Consider the following 24,490-nt stretch of genomic DNA (forward strand, 5'->3'; position numbering starts at 1 on the left):
CATTTGTTTACCTTCCTCATTTCAATACTCCCTTTACATATACATACATCCAATTTGATCTCCTCCACTTTTGTGCATCATACACTTTCTTGAATACATAGGAATTTTCATGCCACGTTGTTGTGTACAATTACTTACAGATACATTTAATAGAGAGGGCTTGAACACATTTTATTAAAACATATTGGGCTAGATGACGAGTAGAGTGGTAGTTTGTGCTGACGTTTGAGCTAATTTTTTTTGTGTTCGGTGACTCGTGCTTGTAATATGAGTTAAAAGTAAAAAGTTTGAGCTTTTGTGTTTGCAAAGTCACCGTAACCAATAGACTTTGGAAGTCATGAAAGCAAAATCACATTCCCCAGTAGACTTCAACGGTGCTGAAAATGTTGGAAAAAACACCCACAAGTCACGCAAACACAATCATGGTTATTTAAAAATGCAACATAAATTGATAATATTGCATATTTCATAATCCAATGTTCTGCACATAGTAGAATATGTTCTATTTATTTTTAAAGAGATATTTAAAGGGACAGTAAAGTAAAAAAGAATTCATGATTTAAATAGGGCATGTAATTTTAAACAACTTTCCAATTTACTTGTATTACTAATTTTGCTTTGTTCTCTTGGTATTCTTAGTTGAAAGCTAAATCTAGGAGGTTCATGTGCTAATTTCTTAGACCTTGAAGACTGCCTCTAATCTGAAAGCATTTTGACAGTTTTTCCCCACCACAGGGTGCTAGTTCATGTGTTTCATATTGATAACATTGAGCTCAGGCACGTGAAGCTCCTAGGAGTCAGCACTGATTGGCTAAAAATGCAAGTCTGTCAAAAGAACTGAATAAAGGGGCAGTTTGCAGAGGCATAGATACAAGGTAATCACAGAGGTTAAAAGTATATTATTATAACTGCGTTGGTTATGCAAAATTGGGGAATGGGTAATAAAGGGATTATCTACCTTTTTAAACAACAAAAATTCTGATGTTTACTGTCCCTTTAAATATATGTTTGATGGACTTTTGCACAAATATGTAACTATATATATACACATGATTATATATAGGTATAGATATATACAAATATAAATATATACAGTATATATATATATGTGTATATATATATATATATATATATATATATATATATATATATATATATATATATATATATATATGGAAAATTATAGAAGTAGACAAGCGCCCAAAGGCACTCCTAGTGTAATACGTTTTTTGCTAAAATATATATGTGTAACAAAAGGGGTTAATCCGTACTCACATTGTTGTACCTCATTCACTCTGAGGTCTCTTTGCAGCACTGTGTTAGTTTAAAGATGATTCTTTAGATCTGGATTCCTCCTGTCTCCCTTGTATTGGCCCAGGTATCTCACACAGTCCTTGGAAATGATATTCTCTAAATACTGTAGAATAGTACTCAAGGGCTATAAGGGGTTAAAGCTTTATGCTACTAGTAAAGAGTGCATTTTACTAGTAGCATAACGCTTTAACCCCTTATAGCCCTTGAGAATATTTTTTTCTCTACTTTCTTGTGTCATACCAATACAAACAAAAGAAATAAACATGAGAATGCCTAAATATTTGTAATTGCAACAATTTTCTGTGTGAAGTTGTGCATTATCTGATATAAATTCAGGGGTGACAATATTTTTGGCCATGACTATATATATATATATATATATATATATATATATATATATATATATATATATATATACACACACATATTTAGACATGTATATGTATGTATCTCTATATTAAAGCCCTTTGCAGTCCTTTTTTTTCCTACCAGCTGAGCCCTCATATTTTTGAGCCCTTATAACTTTTTAATGCCATTTTTTTTTATTATTATTAAATAGTGTTATTTTGACTTTTCAATTTATTGTATATGTTTTGTGACTTTTTTGACTTGCTTAACAGTTAACCAGAGATTTAAAGTTGCAGTAATCATTCTAGCATAAATCACGATGCAATACAGGTGGAATTTAAATTACACGCATCCAGCCCCTAAAAACCCAATATCGCTCACACACAAATGATAGAACTCCACTCATAATCTATCCCATTGTTTTTGCTTTTAAGTCCATTTTACTTTTTTTGTGTGTCTGACTTCTTTATCTCTCTTTCAAAAAGGGAAAGAAAATATCCACGTTGACAATAAATTATTAATTATGTATAGTAAAATAGCTTTCTTTGATTTATTAGTGTGTTAATACACACAAACACACACATACTGAGAGAGATATTAATAGTGTTTAACCTGAACCTCCCTTCCCCTTACTAATATCTACCTAGTGACTAGTTCTGTGGATAACTATTGATTATATTGAAATCACTCAAGAAACACAGAAAAATAATGTTCTCTTTTGTTATAGGAGCCAAGTTAGGGGCCAAATAAGAGTCCCTCTTCCTCACAGTCAATGAAGGACATCATTGTGAACTTGCACAATAAGATTTAGAAAATGTCATCCATGCTGAACCCTTAATAACTTTATAATTCACCCATGTTAAGCAAGATGATGTATAAATGCCATAAGTCTATAATTCATACATCCTTCTCACATACAAAAGACTTAAAGAGACAGACAACTCCAACATTTTCCTTCATAATTTGAATAGAACATACAATTTTAAACAACTTTTCAATTTACTTCTAAAGTTTGCTTTATTATATTGTTATCCTTTGCTGAAGTAACAGCATTGCACTACTAGCACATAGCTGAACACATCTAGTTAGCCAATCTCAAGAGACAAATGTGTGCAGACACCAATCAGCAGCTAGCTCCCACTAGTGTAGGATATGTGTGTATTCTTTTTCAACAAGGGATACCAAAGGAACAAAGCACATCTGAAAATAGAAGGGAATTTAAAAGACTCTTAAAATTACATGTTCTGTCTAAATCTTGCAAGCCTAATTTTGACAGTGGATGGTCCTCTAGTAGGGCTGTAACAAAATTAAGGGATAACTGAGTTGATAACTAGAGTTTGCCATGTGTGTTGTTGTTACTTTGTTGCAACTGGAGGGGCGGAGAGTGTGCTTACCTTTATAGGTCCAAGTTGCAGTGGTTCCGGCCTCTTTTCCTGCTTCCAGACTTTGAGAGGATTTTCCCGCCCACCCATCCCCGTGGAAGCAGAAGTTGGCGGCAAGGAGCTGAAGGAGGCATAGTGGTAGGGTCTCACCCCTGGCTTGAGTAGGTTTAGTTGAATCAGCTCTATAAGCCCCGGTTTTAATTTAGACCTCCTCCCTTAACCAGCGGGTTGTATGACAAGTTGGTTGGGATCACTCTCCTGGGTTGGTGGTGGTGCCCTAGCTGGCGGTTGGTCATAGCCCTGAGCGAGCAGTCTGAATGATGAGTGATGGCCCTGGGGAATCGGGGAGGGGTGACGCCCGCTAGGTGCCAGCTTAGGGGTTCCCCTCCTTGAAGTATGGCTGAAAAATTTACATCCATTCTATGCTAAGAAGTGCCATCAATCCGTGCTACACTGTAGGTACCGTATGTTGCTTTGACCGACTGTCGGTAGGGGATAGTTAGCTAGGGATAATGTGCCGCCAAAGGTTATAGAACTTTTACAAAGTTCAAGTTATAGAGTTGCCTAGGAAACTATCTAATAGTTTCAATAAAGTTTACCTTTCAATAAACGCGACTGTGACCGGTCTTTTCCCAATTCAGTTATTGTGTCTTTATTATTGTTGAGTAAGGTAAAACAGAAGGACATAATAGGATGTTTATCCCTTATGACTTTCCTGTCCTTTTAAATGTGGTTGTTATGTTATCAGTGTTAATAAAAAAAAAGGCTTGAACTATTCTCCTCCAGGATGTATACTGCATCATCAATGACATAACAAATAATAATGTGAAGTTTTAAATAACATCAATTACATCTCAGATCCATCAAATGATATCATAAATGGCATCACATATCTGATAAAGCTTAAAAAGTATACACAGAATCATATCATATTAAATAAGCACAAAAATACAGGGAGTGCAGAATTATTAGGCAAGTTGTATTTTTGAGGATTAATTTTATTATTGAACAACAACCATGTTCTCAATGAACCCAAAAAACTCATTAATATCAAAGCTGAATAGTTTTGGAAGTAGTTTTTAGTTTGTTTTTAGTTATAGCTATTTTAGGGGGATATCTGTGTGTGCAGGTGACTATTACTGTGCATAATTATTAGGCAACCATTTCAATTATGTATTTTTACCAGTGAAACCAATATAACATCTCAACATTCACAAATATACATTTCTGACATTCAAAAACAAAACAAAAACAAATCAGTGACCAATATAGCCACCTTTCTTTGCAAGGACACTCAAAAGCCTGCCATCCATGGATTCTGTCAGTGTTTTGATCTGTTCACCATCAACATTGCGTGCAGCAGCAACCACAGCCTCCCAGACACTGTTCAGAGAGGTGTACTGTTTTCCCTCCTTGTAAATCTCACATTTGATGATGGACCACAGGTTCTCAATGGGGTTCAGATCAGGTGAACAAGGAGGCCATGTCATTAGATTTTCTTCTTTTATACCCTTTCTTGCCAGCCACGCTGTGGAGTACTTGGACGCGTGTGATGGAGCATTGTCCTGCATGAAAATCATGTTTTTCTTGAAGGATGCAGACTTCTTCCTGTACCACTGCTTGAAGAAGGTGTCTTCCAGAAACTGGCAGTAGGACTGGGAGTTGAGCTTGACTCCATCCTCAAACCGAAAAGGCCCCACAAGCTCATCTTTGATGATACCAGCCCAAACCAGTACTTCACCTCCACCTTGCTGGCGTCTGAGTCGGACTGGAGCTCTCTGACCTTTGCCAATCCAGCCACGGGCCCATCCATCTGGCCCATCAAGACTCACTCTCATTTCATCAGTCCATAAAACCTTAGAAAAATCAGTCTTGAGATATTTCTTGGCCCAGTCTTGACGTTTCAGCTTGTGTTTCTTGTTCAGTGGTGGTCGTCTTTCAGCCTTTCTTACCTTGGCCATGTCTCTGAGTATTGCACACCTTGTGCTTTTGGGCACTCCAGTGATGTTGCAGCTCTGAAATATGGCCAAACTGGTGGCAAGTGGCATCTTGGCAGCTGCACGCTTGACTTTTCTCAGTTCATGGGCAGTTATTTTGCGCCTTGGTTTTTCCACACGCTTCTTGCGACCCTGTTGACTATTTTGAATGAAACGCTTGATTGTTCGATGATCACGCTTCAGAAGCTTTGCAATTTTAAGAGTGCTGCATCCCTCTGCAAGATATCTCACTATTTTTGACTTTTCTGAGCCTGTCAAGTCCTTCTTTTGACCCATTTTGCCAAAGGAAAGGAAGTTGCCTAATAATTATGCACACCTGATATAGGGTGTTGATGTCATTAGACCACACCCCTTCTCATTACAGAGATGCACATCACCTAATATGCTTAATTGGTAGTAGGCTTTCGAGCCTATACAGCTTGGAGTAAGACAACATGCATAAAGAGGATGATGTGGTCAAAATACTAATTTGCCTAATAATTCTGCACTCCCTGTAGATCTTTAAACATTGAATATTCTAGCCAAATATTTTTACTGCAAAATGTATACTTCCATATTTGGCTATGTATTATCATAATGCAGCAACACTTCAATTGCTTTGGTCTCATATTACAGTTTGTTATATATGTGTGTGTCTGAATGGAAAGCCTTTAATTAGCTGTAAAAGTAAGGAGATTAAGTATAGCAACGTACAATGCAATAGAAAGCAGACAACATATTACTGGTAATAAGAAACAATAAAATAAGATGAAAAAATATCCCACAAGAAATATAATTTCATACATTATTTTTTTCAGCAGACATTAAGAAGTGGTGGGGTACAGTTCATTTTTATCTCTTATCTCATCTAAAGAAAACTATTTCCTACTTATTGAAAATCCTCTAATGCTTAGATGTTTTGCATTCCTGTAGGAAGAAAGTTATTCCTGTAGGAAGTGTGTTAGTTATTTTAATATAATTCACTGACAAGTTTCATTATAGTTTCAATGCTTCAAATAACTCAAATAAACTGAATATCAACTAAAAAAGGATGTCAGTGGCAGCACTGTATGTTGTCATTCATTAAAAACTTATATACAGTATATATATCCTGCTATATATCCAGTTATATGAAGTTATATATCTAGCTGCATCATATTGAATACCCTCAATACTGAAATTTGTGATGGTGGATATTGCAGTTAGGGGAAAAAAAGGTGTTTTGCCCAAGTGCAATATCTTAAGACATGGCTCAGTTTATTATAGGTCGGGCAGACATGATTCACTACTGCGAGCGGATAGCAGATGCTGTCGGTATTTAAAATTGCAAATGCACTGCACAAACAACACTTGTGCAATGTCGCACACTGCTCCCTGGTAGCCAATTCGCTGCTAGTAGGGGCTGTCAGTCAATCCAATCGGATCAGATCAGGATGATTTCAATCTGCCACCTTTTAGGTGGTGGACAGTTTAAACAGCAGCGGTCTTATTACTTAACTATTGTTTCAGGCAATCGCTGCTTGGTAAATGGAGCCCATATTCTAAAAAAACCTTCTAAAGTCCAAATATAAGAAACACTCCAAGGGGTAGATTTAGCAATGTCTGTCCGACATGATATGCTGTAGCATATCATGTCTGAAAGACATCACTGAATGACGACAGCATACGCTGTCGGCATTTATCATTACACAAGCAGTTCATCAGAACTTCTTGTGCAATGCCGTCCCCTGCAGATTCGCAGCCGCTAGCAGGGGGTGTCAGTCAGCCCGATCATATAGGATCGGGCGGATTGAAAACCTCAGCCTCAGAGGCAGCGGACAAGTTATGGATCAGCGGTCCTTAGACCACTGCTTCATAACTGCTGTTTCCAGTGTTTTTTGTTAGATCTACCCTTAAATCTGAAATAACATAAAAATAAAAAGGTGACTCCTTGAGTGTTCCAATATGGTTCAACCTGTGTCCCACCAATTCCCTATTCCAAGATGGTACTCACAAGTGTAGCAGTAGCTCAGGTCACTGAACCCGTTGGTAGGAACAGCCGTAGCTGCAGCTGGTGTGTCCATTGCTGGAACTACTGAACTACTTAAAAACAGACAGCTCAGACAGTTTTAATAAGTAAAAAAAAAACTTTAATAAAGTTTCCAAATATACATATTTAAAAACAGGGTTAAAAACAGCCATGTACAAGGCAGTTTTAACCCTGTTTTTAAACAATAATTGTTGTCTTGAACTTAGTTGCCTACTAGAATGTACAGTAAGTATTGGTGTATATCCGATAAGGTACCTGAAACATCTGAATTCCCAAATAGATCATATAAAAGCTAAAGTTAACTATTCACAGCACAGATAAAAACACATATAGAAAAATAAATGAAAAGGCTTTTTTTTTTCTTTCATGTCAGCAAATTATATTTAAAGTAATGGTAAATTTGAGCATTTAAAAAAACCCTATGATTTACCATCACTTAAAGCTTTCAGTTTGTAAAAAAGGGTGCTAAAGTTACCCTTTCTGTTTGGCTTCCTTGCTAAACTCAGCGGCTTCAGCACAGTGCTCTTTTTTCAATGAAGTGACATTTGCACCTCTAAACCAATAGACGTGCTAGTCATATGGCAGTGTTCTGTATGCTACCACTGCTATTGATTTAGAGGTGGAAACAACTCATTGAGAAAAGAGCACTGTGCCATGAGCGGCCGGAGCCGCTGACTTTAGCGAGCATGACATGGCCAGAAAGGGTAAGTTTACCACCCTTTTCTTACAAACAGATGACTGAAAGTTTTGTTTATTTTTAATGATGGTAAATCCTAGTGTTTTTTAAATGCTCAGATTTACCATCACTTTAAATGAAATTCTGCACAGATAACAGAGATCAAAATGACCTGAGAAAGAAAATCTAAAATCACATATCAGATCAAAATAATTTTAGATATAGTGCATTCAAAAAAGTTTCTTTGCCTTTTTTTAGGCAGATGTCACAAATGTCATTCTTTGCTTTTTAGAAAATGTGACAAAGAAAGAAAAATAAAACGTCTTTACTTCAAAAATCTTACTTAAACTCCAAATATATAGAAGTAGCTTGGTGCTTTTCTTGTTATTTTTTCAATGAACATTTTTAAAATGAATATAGAACCAACCTCCTTAAAATGATTTTTGGGTCAGTGAATAGATGAAGTCAACCCAGGTTATTAAAAACTCTTAAAGAATTCACTGGGGAGTGCTGAAGTTAAGAAAACCTTACATTTTAAATAGAAATATAACGAAAAAGCAGATGTTTTATTTTTAAATAATCTATTTAAAACTAAAAATGCTTTCAACATGAATTTTATCCCAATAAAGGTAAAACATATGAATTTTCAAACATATATCATGAATGTTTTAACTTCAAGTCCAATTTACTTCAAGTCCAAGGGCTAGATCTATCAGTTATCGTGAACTTGGTCTTGTGCTAAGAATAACATAAAATCAGGTAATACAGACTCAACTTACAGCAAGGTGTGGAACTTACACCATGGGGCTGATTTATCAAAGTCTGGCGGACATGATACGCTGTAGCGTATCATGTCCGCCAGACATCGGTGAATGCCAACAACATACGCTATTTGCCTTTAACATTGCACAAGCAGTTCTGGTGAGCTGCTAGTGCAATGCCGCCCTCTGCAGATTCACGGCCAATCGGCTGCTAGCAGGGGGTGTCAATCAACCCGATCGTATAGGATCGGGCAGATTGATGTCCACAGCCTCAGAGGCCGCTGCTTCATAACTGCTGAAGCCTTGCGCAGAAACAGGGGCATCAGGGGCCCCCATAAGTACAGCATAAGAGTATACACAAAATTGTCACAGCTGCGGTGGTATTGATGGTTATAGTGATGGCACATGGGGAGTCAACACTATAAAAACATTGTTGTAAACACTGCTGCCATATTGTGGAGATAACTGCTTACGTCAAGGCATGCACTTCCAGTTTTACTCTGAGAGACACTAAAGTCAAAATTAAAGTTTTACAATTCAGAAAGAGCATGTAGTTTTATGAGACTTTCCACTTTACTTCCATTATCAAATTGTGCACAGTCTTTTAATATGCAGACTTTTTAAGTTCACAGTGTATACATATACTAGTCTGTGATTGGCTGATGGCTGTCACATGATACAGTGGGTTGGGAAATGGGGTGAAAAATAAATTTGTGCGAAATTTGTAAAAAAAATCTACTGCTTATTTAAAATTCAGTGTTATTGTGTTGACTTTTTATTATGTATTTGTTAATTATGCAGTTCTACTATATTTAATGGCCTTTAATGCACCAAAGATGTTCTGAGAGTGCTATCAGGGACTGTGCAACAAGCCCTCTTTGAGAGTGCAGAGTATTACATCTGCATCATTCTGCTTCTATCGTTGTTCAAATAAAGACACATCAAAGCTTAGGTTGTTCTTTGGGTTCCTCAATTTCTGAACTTTACTTTTCAAGATGTCTTTACTGTATCTCCGTGTGGTTCCTTTCCTACAGATCCATAGAGTTATCAGAAGGCTTTCATCTACAGGCTTTTTCAGAGGTCTCAGTATTATTTGGTAAAAATATTTGAGATCCAATTTCTGATAAAAACAAATGGTTGGTGGGGCACTTTTTCATTGGATATTTGTATTCACTCTATAGACAGATTGAATTGCTTCCTTTTGAGATATGGGGCTCCATTAATTAAGTGACATATGCAGCTTTGGAGCTCCTTTGTTGCATGCTTGCATGTTAAAGGGACATAAAACTGCATTTTTATTCTTTCCTGATTCAGATAAAGGTACTTTGGCTATCATACCGCACAACATATATATATATATATATATATATATATATATATATATACAGTATATATATATACGTCTGAGCTTTAGGAAGCTCCAGCAGTCTTAGCTGTTAAGTTACAGCTGAGAGCTGGAGTTCCTGATCTCCAGGTATCTGCCTGCATAAGGAACCGCAGCGCTATCAGTGCTCAAGTTCCATATGAGGCAAGATGCCAGATCATTACAGATGGTGAAACTGTGTGTGTCACCGTCTGTAATTATCATCATCTGCTGGTGCCAACGGGAGGTGTGGGAGGGAATCCAGAATGCAGGTGAGCGGTCCAGTGGTGGAGGGGGGAGGGAGGCTGCAGAAGTGGGAGGGCCCTACAATAAAAAAAATAAAAAAAAATAAAGGAAAGGGAGGTAAGGGGCAACACTACAGAAAAAAGGTGGCATGATGATGTGGGGGTGCCCTAACTAATGATGGCAAGACAGGGGGGAACCATTACACTGCAGAAAATATATATATTATTATTTTAAAAGTGTTTTATAGATACTGGCAGACAGCTCCCAGCACCTAAGATGGCAGACAATAGTTAGAGGGGGGGTTAGAGAGTTGTTTGGGAGGGGTCAGGGAGGTTGGAGAGTAAGAGGGAGGCCACACTGCAGGAAAAATATCAATAAATTGAAATATTTTATGGAAAAAAGGCATTAAATCTTCATAATGGAAGACTGTCTGCCAGAACCTAAGATAGGAATGACCAGTGGGGGGTGAGGGAGGGAAGAGAGCTGTTTGGGAAGGATCAGGTAGGGATCAGGGGGTTGGAAGTGTCAGTTGGGAGGGTAATCGCTTTACTAAAGCTAAAATTAACCTTACAAGCTACCTGATTAACCCCTTCACTGTGGAGAATAATAGAAGTGGTGCGCAGCTGCAATTAGCGGCCTTCTAATTATCAAATAGCAATGGCAAAGCCATACATATCTGCTATTTTTGAACAAAGGGGATTCCAGAAAAGTGTTTACAACCATGTGTGCCATGATTGCACAAGTGGTATGTAAATAATTTCAGTGAGAAACCCAAAGTTTTTAAAAAAGTAAAAAAAAAATGTATTTGATCGCATTAGGCAGTAAAATGGTGGAATGAGTGATAGCAAAAATGCTAGAAATTCTCCTGTATACTTTTCTATAAAAGTTTAGCTAGTTAAGGGGTTGCGCAGCTTTCCATTATACTTTTAATATCTAATTTGTTTTATTCTCTTGATATCCTTTGTTGTAAAGGATACCTAGGTAGATTCAGTAGCTGCTGATTGGTGGCTGCACATATATTCCTCATGTTATCGGCTCACCAAGTAATTCAGCTACCCAGTAGTGCATTGCTGCTTCTTTGTCAAAGGATACCAAGAGAATGAAGAAAATTAGATAATAGAAGTAAATTGGGAAGTTGTTTAAAATAGTATTATCTATCTATGTCATGAAAGAAGAAATTCAGGTTTCATGTCCTTTTAAGGAGCAGCAGTACTAACCTGTAGCTGGCAGATTAAAATCACTTCGGAAAAGTTTGACCGCTGTGATGGACAGCCCCTACTCATACGCCACTGGCCTAGTATGAGCAGGGGGTGGCATTGCACAAGCAGGTGCTTGAGGAATTTTAAATGCGGAAAGCAAATATTGTTCGTCTGGGCTTTGTTAAATGGGGCTAGTATTCTTGTTTCATTTTGGCTGTTTTAGTTTTTGGGCTTGTCATTATGAAGCTTCACTTGTAAGATTGTGCAAGACTCTCTTGGTTCTACTTGAAACTTTCAGTTATTTATGCTTATTTATTTTTCAGACCATTTAGCATTTGGAATACATTTCTTATGGATCATATTTTGTAAAGAAGAATAAATTTCTTTACACTCTTAATAGGACCATACAAAAGACTGCTCATCTCTTTTTCAAAATAGGTTCTTGTATGGACATGCATGAACTAAATAAAGTAGGAAGGGGGGTATTTAGGGGGTGCTGCTGCAGATTAGACTTCTTGGTGGCATTTCCCCCTACTCTATTGGTCAGAAACCATGCAAGCCAAGAACTGAATATGGAGCATGAGGAAACATGGTGCGTATAAATATGATGTTATATACTGCTGCTCATGGTACTGTTGCTACTCATGCCACATATATATTCTTATAAGTAAATTATCACAAGGATTTTTAAAAATACAAGGCACTACTTTATATCAAAAGTAATGCATCTAATAATTTAATTTGATTGGAATATATTAAAAATGTTCCCATCCATTTAGAATTTAGAGACCATGGCCTCTAGTTATCAACCTGTCTACTTACCTGCATTCGCCGGCCCCAATACGCTCGCCTAACATCGCCGCCACAGACCTGAATACGTTCGCCAAATTTATCAAGAAAGCTGTCAAAAAGCCGCGCACCCAGTACGGTGTGATGAGCAACGGACTGTTGTAAACTAACAGTCATCGATCTCGCTGCTCAGCGGCTTCTTCGCAGCTTTCTTGCTAGCCTGTCACTAAGCACCCACACTATACTATACTGTTTTACCCCCCCAAACCGCCGCTCCCGGAGCCCCCCGCACCTAAATAAACTTATTAACCCCTAAACCGCCGATCCTGGACCCCGCCGCAACTATAATAAATATATTAACCCCTAAACCGCCGCTCCCGGACCCCGCCGCCACTATAATAAATATATGAACCCCTAAACCGCCGCTCCTGGACCCCACTGCCACCTACATTATACCTATTAACCCCTAATCTTCTACCCCCTATACCGCCGCCACCTATATCAAGTTATTAACCCCTATCCTGCCGATCCCGGACCAGCCGCAAATAAATTAATTGTTTAACCCCTAAACCGCCGCACCCGGAGCCCGCCGCCACCTACATTACATTTATTAACCCCTATGCTGCCCCCCCTACACCGCCACCACCTACATTACATTGATTAACCCCTAATCTACCCCCTACACCGCCACCACTATATTAAATGAATTAACCCCTAAACCTAAGTCTAACCCTAATCCTAACACCCCCCTAACTTAAATATTATTTAAATTAATCTAAATAAATATTCCTATAATTAAATAAATTAATCCTATTTAAAACTAAATACTTACCTATAAAATAAACCCTAACCGCTAGATTTGGAGTTTTGTCGGTAACGACCCGAAAAACTAACGCCGGCTTTTTTCTGGCCGCACCATAAAAATAACTCTGGTATTGAGAGTCCACATAAAGGCTGCGTTAGGCTCCAAAAAAGGAGCGTAGAGCATTTTTAACGCAGCTTCAACTCTCAATACCAGCGGTGCTTACGGACGCGGCCAGCCTCAAAAACGTGCTCGTGCATGATTCCCCCATAGGAAACAAAGGGGCTGTTTGAGCTGAAAAAAACCCTAACACCTGCAAAAAAGCCGCGTTCAGCTCTTAACGCAGCCCCATTGTTTGCTATGGGGAAACACTTCCTACGTCTGCACCTAACACCCCGACATGTACCCCGAGTCTAAACACCCCTAACCTTACACTTATTAACCCCTAATCTGCCGCCCCCACTATCGCTGACCCCTGCATTTTATTTTTAACCCCTAATCTGCCGCTCCGTAAACTGCCGCTACTTACATTATCCCTATGTACCCCAAATCTGCTGCCCCTAACACCACCGACCCCTATATTATATTTATTAACCCCTAATCTGCCCCCCACAACGTCGCCTCCACCTGCCTACACTTATTAACCTCTAATCTGCCGACCGGAGCTCACCGCTATTCTAATAAATGTATTAACCCCTAAAGCTAAGTCTAACCCTAACACTAACACCCCCCTAAGTTAAATATAATTTACATCTAACGAAATTAATTAACTCTTATTAAATAAATTATTCAGATTTAAAGATAAATACTTACCTGTAAAATAAATCCTAATATAGCTACAATATAAATTATAATTATATTGTAGCTATTTTAGGATTAATATTTATTTTACAGGCAACTTTGTAATTATTTTAACCAGGTACAATAGCTATTAAATAGTTAAGAACTATTTAATAGCTAAAATAGTTAAAATAATTACAAAATTACCTGTAAAATAAATCCTAACCTAAGTTACAATTAAACCTAACACTACACTATCAATAAATTAATTAAATAAAATACCTACAATTACCTACAATTATACCTAACACTACACTATCAATAAATTAATTAAATACAATTCCTACAAATAAATGCAATTAAATAAACTAGCTAAAGTACAAAAAATAAAAAAGAACTAAGTAATATTTTTTTTTACAAACATAAGAAAAATATTACAACAATTTTAAACTAATTACACCTACTCTAAGCCCCCTGATGGAATCAGCCAATCAGAATCAAGTTCAATCCGATTGGCTGATCGGAACAGCCAATAGAATGCGAGCTCAATCTGATTGGCTGATTGGATTAGCCAATCGGATTGAACTTGATTCTGATTGGCTGATTCCATCAGCCAATCAGAATATTCCTACCTTAATTCCGATTGGCTTATAGAATCCTATCAGCCAATTGGAATTCGAGGGTCGCCATCTTGGTTGACGTCCCTTAAAGGAACCATCATTCTTCAGTTGGACGTCGCCGGAAGAAGATGGGTCCAGCTTCTATCTTTATCGGATGAAGATAGAAGATGCCGCTTGGATCAAGATGGTTGCCGGTCCGGATCGCCTCTTCTTCCCGGATAGGATGAAGACTTTGGACCCTCTTCTGGACTTCTTCAGTGGATGTCTAGCCCCCGCTTGGGTTGGATGAAGATATCGGAGCCAGGACCGATCGGTGATACCCGGTGAGGTGAAGACAAGGTAGGAAGATCTTCAGGGGCTTAGTGTTAGGTTTATTTAAGGGGGGTTTGGGTTAGATTAGGGGTATGTGGGTGGTGGGTTGTAATGTTGGGGGGGGGTATTGTATGTTTTTTTTTACAGGCAAAAGAGCTGAACTTCTTGGGGCATGCCCCGCAAAGGGCCCTGTTCAGGGCTGGTAAGGTAAAAGAGCTTTTAACTTTAGTAATTTAGAATAGGGTAGGGCATTTTTTATTTTGGGGGGCTTTGTTGTTTTATTAGGGGGCTTAGAGTAGGTGTAATTAGTTTAAAATTGTTGTAATATTTTTCTTATGTTTGTAAAAAAAAAATTATTTTTTGTAACTTAGTTCTTTTTTATTTTTTTGTACTTTAGCTAGTTTATTTAATTGTATTTATTTGTAGGAATTGTATTTAATTAATTTATTGATAGTGTAGTGTTAGGTTTAATTGTAGGTAATTGTAGGTATTTTATTTAATTAATTTATTGATAGTGTAGTGTTAGGTTTAATTGTAACTTAGGTTAGTATTTATTTTACAGGTAATTTTGTAATTATTTTAACTATTTTAGCTATTAAATAGTTCTTAACTATTTAATAGCTATTGTACCTGGTTAAAATAATTACAAAGTTGCCTGTAAAATAAATATTAATCCTAAAATAGCTACAATATAATTATAATTTATATTGTAGCTATATTAGGATTTATTTTACAGGTAAGTATTTATCTTTAAATAGGAATAATTTATTTAATAAGAGTTAATTAATTTCGTTAGATGTAAATTATATTTAACTTAGGGGGGTGTTAGTGTTAGGGTTAGACTTAGCTTTAGGGGTTAATACATTTATTAGAGTAGCGGTGAGCTCCGGTCAGCAGATTAGGGGTTAATAATTGAAGTTAGGTGTCGGCGATGTTAGGGAGGGCAGATTAGGGGTTAATACTATTTATTATAGGGTTAGTGATGCGGATTAGGGGTTAATAACTTTATTATAGTAGCGCTCAGGTCCACTCGGCAGATTAGGGGTTAATAAGTGTAGGCAGGTGGAGGCGACATTGTGGGGGGCAGATTAGGGGTTAATAAATATAATATAGGGGTCGGCGGTGTTAGGGGCAGCAGATTAGGGGTACATAAGGATAACTTTGTTGGCGGCGCATTGCGGTCGGCAGATTAGGGGTTAATAAGTGTAGGCAGATGGAGGCGACGTTGAGGGGGGCAGATTAGGGGTTAATAAATATAATACAGGGGTCGGCGGTGTTAGGGGGAGCAGATTAGGGGCACATAAGGATAACGTAGGTGGCGGTCGGCAGATTAGGGGTTAAAAAAAATTATTCGAGTGTCGGCGATGTGGGGGGACCTCGGTTTAGGGGTACATAGGTAGTTTATGGGTGTTAGTGTACTTTAGAGTACAGTAGTTAAGAGCTTTAGAAACCGGCGTTAGCCCAGAAAGCTCTTAACTACTGACTTTTTTCCTGCGGCTGGAGTTTTGTTGTTAGATGTCTAACGCTCACTTCAGAAACGACTCTAAATACCGGAGTTATAAAAATCCCATTGAAAAGATAGGATACGCAATTTACGTAAGGGGATCTGCGGTATGGAAAAGTCACGGCTGAAAAGTGAGCGTTAGACCCTATTTTGAGTGACTCCAAATACCGGCGGTAGCCTAAAACCAGCGTTAGGAGCCTCTAACGCTTGTTTTCACGGCTACCGCCAAACTCCAAATCTAGGTCTAAGCTAGCTACAATGTAACTATTAGTTACATTGTAGCTAGTTTAGGGTTTATTTTTATTTTAAAGGCAACTTTGTATTTATTTTAACTAGGTACAATAGCTATTAAATAGTTATTACCTATTTAATAGCTACCTAGCTAAAATAAATACAAAATTACCTTTAAAATAAATCCTAACCTAAGTTACAATTACACCTAACACTACACTATCATTAAATAAATTAAATTAATTAACTACAATTACCTAACATTAAATAAAATTAACTAAAAATAACTAAAGTACAAAAAAAACCTCTAAATTACAGAAAATAAAAAAATACAATAAATTTAAACTAATTACACCTAATCTAAGCCCCCTAATAAAGCCCCATAAAATAATAAAATTCCCTACCCTATACTAAATTACAAATAGCCCTTAAAAGGGCCTTTTGCGGGGCATTGCCCCAAAGTAATCAGCACTTTTACCTGTAAAAAAAAGAAATACAACTTTTTTAACCCCCCCAACATTAAAACCCACCACCCACACACCCAACCCTAATCTAAAACCCACCCAAACCCCCCTTAAAAAACCTAACACTACACCCTTGAAGATCACCCTACCTTGAGACGTCTTCACCCAGCCGGACACATGTCTTCATCCGATCCGGCCAAAAATCTTCCTCGAATCCGGGCAGAAGAGGTCCTCCAAGCGGCATCTTCGATCTTCAATCAACCGGAGCGGAGCGGGTCCATCTTCAATCCATCCTCTTCAAACACCGTCCTAACACTGAATGAAGGTTCCTTTAAATGATGTCATCCAAGATGGCGTCCCTTGAATTCCGATTGGCTGATAGGATTCTATCAGCCAATCGGAATTAAGGTAGGAAAAATCCGATTGGTTGATTTAATCAGCCAATCGGATTGAAGTTCAATCCGATTGGCTTTTTGGATCAGCCAATAGAATTGACCTTGCATTATATTGACTGATCCAATCAGCCAATCGGATTGAACTTAGGTTAATGTGTCTAATCATTAAAAAGTTGCAAAAACATTTTATAAAAGTCTACAAAAAGTCTATAAATTATTATTATTGGAAAGCTAAGTACACCCCTCACATTTTTATAAATATTTTATTATATCTTTTCATGTGACAACACTGAAGAAATGACACTTTGCTACAATGTAAAGTAGTGAGTGTACAGCCTGTATAACAGTGTAAATTTGCTGTCCCCTCAAAATAACTCAACACACAGCTATTAATATCTAAACCGTTGGCAACAAAAGTGAGTACACCCCTAAGTGGAAAAGTCCAAATTGGGCCCAAAGTATCAATATTTTGTATGGCCACCATTATTTTCCAGCACGGCCTTATCCCTCTTGGGCATGGAGCTCACCAAAGCTTCACAGGTTGCCACTGGAGTCCTCTTCCACTCCTCCATGATGACATCACTAAGCTGGTGGAAGTTAGAGACCTTGTGCTCCCCCACCTTCTGTTTGAGGATGCCCCACAGATGCTCAATAGGGTTTAGGTCTGGAGACATGCTTTGCCAGTCCATCACCTTTACCCTCAGCTTCTTTAGCAAGGCAGTGGTCGTCTTGGAGGTGTGTTTGGGGTCATTAACATGTTGGAATACTGCCCTGCGGTCCAGTCTCCGAAGGGAGGGGATTATGCTCTGCTTCAGTATGTCACAGTACATGTTGGCATTCATGGTTCCCTCAATGAACTGTAGCTCCCCAGTGCTGTCAGCACTCATGCAGGCCCAGACCATGAAATTCCCACCAACATGCTTAACTGTAGGCAAGTCACTACTTCTCACCTGGTTGCCGCCACACTCGCTTGACACCATCTGAACCAAATAAGTTTATCTTGGTATCATCAGACCACAGGACATGGTTCCAGTAATCCATGTCCTTAGTCTGCTTGTCTTCAGTAAACTTTTTCATCTTGCTCCCAGCACCTAAGATGGCAGACAATAGTTAGAGGGGGGAGGGTTAGAGAGCTGTTTAGGAGGGTTCAGGGAGGTTGGAGAGTAAGGGGGAGGCCACACTGTAGCAAATATTTCAATATATTAAAATATTTAATGAAAAAAAGGCCTTAAATCTTCATCCTGGAAGACTGTCTGCCAGAAACTAAGATGGGAATGACCAGTGGGGAGTGAGGGAGTGAGGGAGGGAAGAGAGCTGTTTGAGAGGGATCAGGTAGGGATCAGGGGGTTGGAAGTGTCAGTTGGGTGGTTAATCTCTTTACTAAATCTAAAATTAACCTTACAAGCTACTTGATTAACCCCTTCACTGTGGAGAATAATAGAACTGGTGCGCAGCTGCAATTAGTGGCCTTCTAATTACCAAATAGCAATGGCAAAGCCATACATATCTGCTATTTCTAAACAAAGGGGATTCCAGAAAAGCTTTTACAACCATTTGCACCATGATTGCACAAGTGGTATGTAAATAATTTCAGTGAGAAACCCAAAGTTTTTTAAAAAAAATTTACATTTTTTATTTGATTGCATTTGGTAGTAAAATGGTGGAATGAGTGATAGCAAAAATACTTAAAATTCTCCTGTATACCTTCCTATAAAAGACTAGCTAGTGAAGGGGTTACACAGCTTTCCATTCTACTATTATTATCTAATTTGTTTTATTCTTTTGATGCCCTTTGTTGTAAAGGATACCTAGGTAGATTCAGGAGCTGCTGATTGGGTGCTGCACATATATTCCTCATGTTATTGGCTCACCAAGTAATTCAGCTACCCAGTAGTGCATTGCTGCTTCTTTGTTTGTGGGCTTTCTTGTGCATCATCTTTAGAAGAGGCTTCCAGGACAACAGTCATGCAGACCATTTTGATGCAGTGTACGGCATATGGTCTGAGCACTGACATGCTGACCCCCCACCCCATCAACCTCTGCAGCAATGCTGGCAGCATTGATACGTCTGTTTTCCAAAGTCACCAAAGACAACCTCTGGATATGACGCTGAGCATGTGCACTCAACTTCTTTGGTCAACCATGGCAAGGCCTGTTCTGAGTGGAACCTGTCCTGTAAAACCGCTGTATTGTCTTGCCCACCGTGCTGCAGATCGGTTTAAGGGTCTTGGAAATCTTCTTATAGCCTAGGCCATCTTTATGTAGAGCAACAATACTTTTTTTCAGATCATCAGAGAGTTCTTACCATGAGGTGTCATGTTGAACTTCCAGTGACCAGTATGAGAGAGTGTGAGAGCGATAACACCAAATTTAACACCCCTACTCCCCATTCACACCTGAAACCTTGTAACATTAATGAGTCACATGACAAAATGGCTAATTGGGCCCAGTTTGGACATTTCTACTTAGGGGTGTACTCACTTTTCTTGCCAACAGTTTAGACATTAATGGCTGTGTGTTGAGTTATTTTGAGAGACAGCAAATGTACACTGTTATACAGGCTGTACACTCACTACATTACATTGTAGCAAAGTGCCATTTCTTTAATGTTGTCATATGAAAAGATATAATAAAATATTTACAAAAATGTGAGGGGTGTACTCACTTTTGTATGATAGTGTATATGTATATGTATATGTATATATATATATATATATATATATATATATATGTTTATTTCAAATCAAGTGACAGCATAAAACATCATTGGTTTCAACATCTTATAGGCTAACAGCACTACTGAAAGAAAAAGAAGGTAAGACTGCAGGTGGCTCATATGTCTTACGCGTTTCAGCTTCCTGCCTTAATCATAGACCATATTGACCCATAAATACCTGAACTCTATATATCTATTCTCTACATTTCATTGGTCCTGCAGTCTCACCTAGTACCCAATCAAACATGTAGTAGACAGGTGATGGATAATGCATTGTTTCTTAACATAGATATCTATTTCCTTTACATCATATAATGAAATACTATTCCCTGATAAACTTTTAAAGAATATATATGGATAATACTAAAATAAAAATAAAACCAAAAGAAAGTAAATGCACAGATGTTTATGATAGAGATTTAACTCTTCCATTCTCTTCACATTGCATCTAGGGATGTGAAAAAAATGTGCAAAACTCAAAACGTTGTAATACTCATAAAGCAAAGAATACACACATAAATATCTACAATTATTATAGTCACAATACTCGAATTTATGTCCCAAAACATTGCCTAACCAAATGTGTGTCTAACTCTTTAGCGCTCTAATATATATATATATAATATAAGCTACGCTACAATGAGCTGGATTTTTATCAGATACTACTATGTTATTACATAATTAATACAAAAATCTAACTTGCAAGTAACAGTATCTCATTCTAATAGTATCCAAAATATATAGCTTAAATTATCCTTGGGCACATATTTATCAAAAATTAATTACATCTATCTCTATGTTCATGCCTAAGGGTTGTCTAGTTTTCAAAACAATCTGTCACCACCCTTAGGTCATTTGCGTATCTGGTCAATAACCATCCATGAAAATGTGCTCATATCTTTATCATGCACATTCACAAAGTGTTTAGATGCACCTGTGGCATGACTATCATGCTCTATGTCATTTATGTGTGCACACACCCGCTCTCTAACCTCCCTCGAGGTACATCCAACATATTGTTTTTTACATTATGAGCACGTGATCACATAAATCACATAGTTTGATTTACAGTTTGTACACTGATAATGGCAATATACCTTTTGTGTTACATTTGACTGGAATGTTTTACCAACAGTCACATAGCTACATGCCTTACAGGTGCTTCTGCCACATTTAAAATGACCCTTGGTGGTTAACCAGCTACTTTTAGGTGCCGGTTTTCTTATCATTGATGGTGAGACCATATTACCAATAGTAAAATTTCTACATGATATGCAAAAACAACCATTCTTGACTTCGTCTTTAAGGTCATCATCTGCTAACAAAATTGGGAAATTCTTACGTATTATGTTGTAGACTGCATAGTATTGAGAGCTGTAAGTAGTTACAACATTAGGTCTATCTTTACGTTCCTCTCTTTTTGGTTTATCATCCAATAGGGCCGAATCATGTCTGAATCATACCCCCTGTCAAGAAATCTTGACCTTAGTAGCTCGCTCTCATGCAGGAAGCTGTCATCACTAGAGCAATTCCTTCTCAAATGTAGAAACTGACTCTTTGCTATACAATAGTTTGTATGCTTAGGATGACATCCTCCTGCCTGTAAGAGTGCATTAGATGAGATTGGCTTCCTATAGAGTGTAGTCTTTATTTTCCTAGTCCTAGGGTTACCTATCAGTGTTATAGCTAGATACGGTATCTGTTCCCTGTCAAAGGATGAGGTCAATTCTAAATCTACCTAATTTTCATTCAGAAAGTCAACAAATCTTTTACTCTCCTCTTCGGACCCTTACCAAATAAATAGGAGGTCATCAATAAATCTCTTGTAACCCACAATTAACTCTGAGAATGGGTTGAGGTCTGTATACACATGGGTAAGCTCCCACCAGCCTATGAAAATGTTTGCATAAGCTGGGGCGAATTTTGCTCCCATGGCCGTTACTCATCGTTGTAAGTAAAATGTACCCCCAAACTCAAAGTAATTGTGGGTTAACAAAAATTCCAAGACTCTCAAAATATATTCAATCAGCTCAGTAGAGTAATTAGTCAATCTTCACAACATAAATTCTACTGCTGTTATACCTTTGTGTCATGTGGAATAGCAGAATAAAGTCCTACTACATCCACAGTTAGCTATCCCATATTTTCATCCAATGTTGTGTCTTCTAATTATCTTAGTAGATGTTTAGTATCCCTAAGTAATGAAGGTAACTTGTACACTATTGGTTGTAGTAAAGACTCTAACCAATTTGACAAATTCTCAAATAGGGATCCAATCCCTGAGACTATAGGGCGACCTTTTACTTGTGTCAGTGTTTTATGTACCTTTGGCACTAATGACTTGTCCACATACAGGTCATGAAATGTATTATCATCAAAGATACCCATATATTTACAATCATCTAACAGCTCCTTATGTAGTTGTGGGATCACCGGTAAGTTTAGTATACACCAAAGTACCCAAAACTACAATGGAGCCCCCCTTATCGGACTGCTTAATAGTTATGTCCTCTGTCTGTTGTAAATTGCTTAATGCCCTTTTCTGTTCCTCTGACAAGTTATTGGTTTGTTTGGTATTTTTTAGGCTCAATGCTTTTAAATCCTCCTCTATCATCTTATGGAAAGATTCCAATGCATGACCCCTAATCTGTGTGGGTTAAAAGATGGACTTTGGCTTATATCCATTTATGCTAATATTTCTTTATGTCTACTTCTGCACTCTCTACCTCAAGTGAGTGCAGGGACAAAAAATGTTTAGCCTCTGTGAAGCTGAAATAATCATGTTGGGGACTTGTGTCCTTTGGAATAACAATTTCATGTAAGAGAGTTGGATTATGTTTATAAAACTTTTTAATAGTTAAACCTCTAATGAATCTATTCAGATCCATTATGGTTTCAAAAATATCAAAATGTGTAGTTGGCACAAAGTTTAGTCCTAGGCTTAAGACTGATATTTCAGCTTCTGTTAATGGTAACTTTGATAGATTTATGACATTTGTTCCCTGTATTTGTTCTGTCCCCTCTTTAGGGAATAGTAATCTTTCTGAAAACCCCAATGTACTATGGGTGTTTTTATCATTATCCCTCCTCTTCCTTGGTTTCTTCCTCTGCCTCCTCCTCTTGTTTGGTGTTGTACCAAATGAAAAATTCCCTGTATGTTGGTGACATTTGATTAGTCTGACTGACTCTGTTTGTATTTGTTACCGTTCTATACTTTTGCCTAAGCTACTACTTTTTTGTCGAACCACTGGCTCTGTATACTCTATCGCTGGCACCTGTGCTATGCTATTATCACTAGTACTTGCTAAAGGTACTAACTGCAATTTAAAGCTACAGTCATTGTGTTAGTCTTTGTGTCATCCTCTGTTATCCCGACATAAAGGAAACAAAATCAGAAAGTTAATCTTCCTCATTGGACTCCAGATCTGTTTCTGAAATTGTGACTTTCTTCTGATGGTGCTTCTACTCATCAGTTTTATTGCCATGCTGTTGAAGTCTCTGCCTCCTTTGTCTAAAGCCTTTCCTAGGCTGCCAGTTATATACTCTGTTGGTCGAGTAATCTTCAGAGTCTCTAGTATACTTTCTAAACTTTGTCACATCCAGTTCTTTCTTAGCTCTATCAACTGTTCCCTGTAACACGCCATCCAACGTGGGGTAGTCAAGATGTTCAATAAGCATATTCATTTCTTTTTGTAGATTCTCTATATATTATGGCTTTAATTAATTTTTCCTCTTTATACTTTATAATGAGTGACATAAACCTCAGTGAGCACTCAGATAGTATCTCATTTCAATCTAAGTGAAATTTTTCATCTGTGACCAGAAATGTAGGAAACTTTCTCAGCCGTTAACCTCTAGGAATCATTTGTAAGGAGGCATATTTCACTAGAGAGCGTTTTTATCCCACCAGAGTTTATAATCTTTAAGCAACACCTTTTCCATAGACATAAAAACAGCTGTAATATCCAATTTATTCAGTTTCTTAACAAAGGTGTCTTCAATGCTTGGTCTGTCACCTTCTAGATTGGCTACTGTCTGTAATGAATAGTAGTGCTGTGCCATTGTAAGATAACTTTTCAGATGTACATGTGTAATTATTGATGTATTTATATATACGGTCACTAAAACAGTCATTCATAAACAACTTATGAGAATTGTAAATCCTCTCCACCACCCTGTAATATGTATGTATGAATACAGGATAACAAAACTTAGAGGTCCGGATTAAAGTATGGATATGTATAAACCGGGAGTTACTCCTGAGTAATAGGATTAGTATGCCAAAATAAAAGAGGTATGGAGATCACTCTACCGGAATATCCTGTCCTAACCCCAAATAGTGACCCATTCATATGATAAAGGTCTCCAGAGTGAGCCAATTTACCAAATACATGGACACTATACTGCTCGGCAATCAGGACATAACAATCCCTCACTTGTCACAGTTCACGGTTACCGAATTCAATGGTGTTATGGTACTCACACTGCCTTCCTGTTGGCTCTACAATACTCTGCTTCTATCCGATCCGCTGCTGTGCTCTCCCTTGTGTCTGTAGGTCCGTGTAGTCAGTGTGTCAATCCAG

The sequence above is a fragment of the Bombina bombina genome, chromosome 2 (genome assembly GCF_027579735.1).
Source record: "Bombina bombina isolate aBomBom1 chromosome 2, aBomBom1.pri, whole genome shotgun sequence".
Taxonomy (NCBI): Eukaryota; Metazoa; Chordata; class Amphibia; order Anura; family Bombinatoridae; genus Bombina; species Bombina bombina.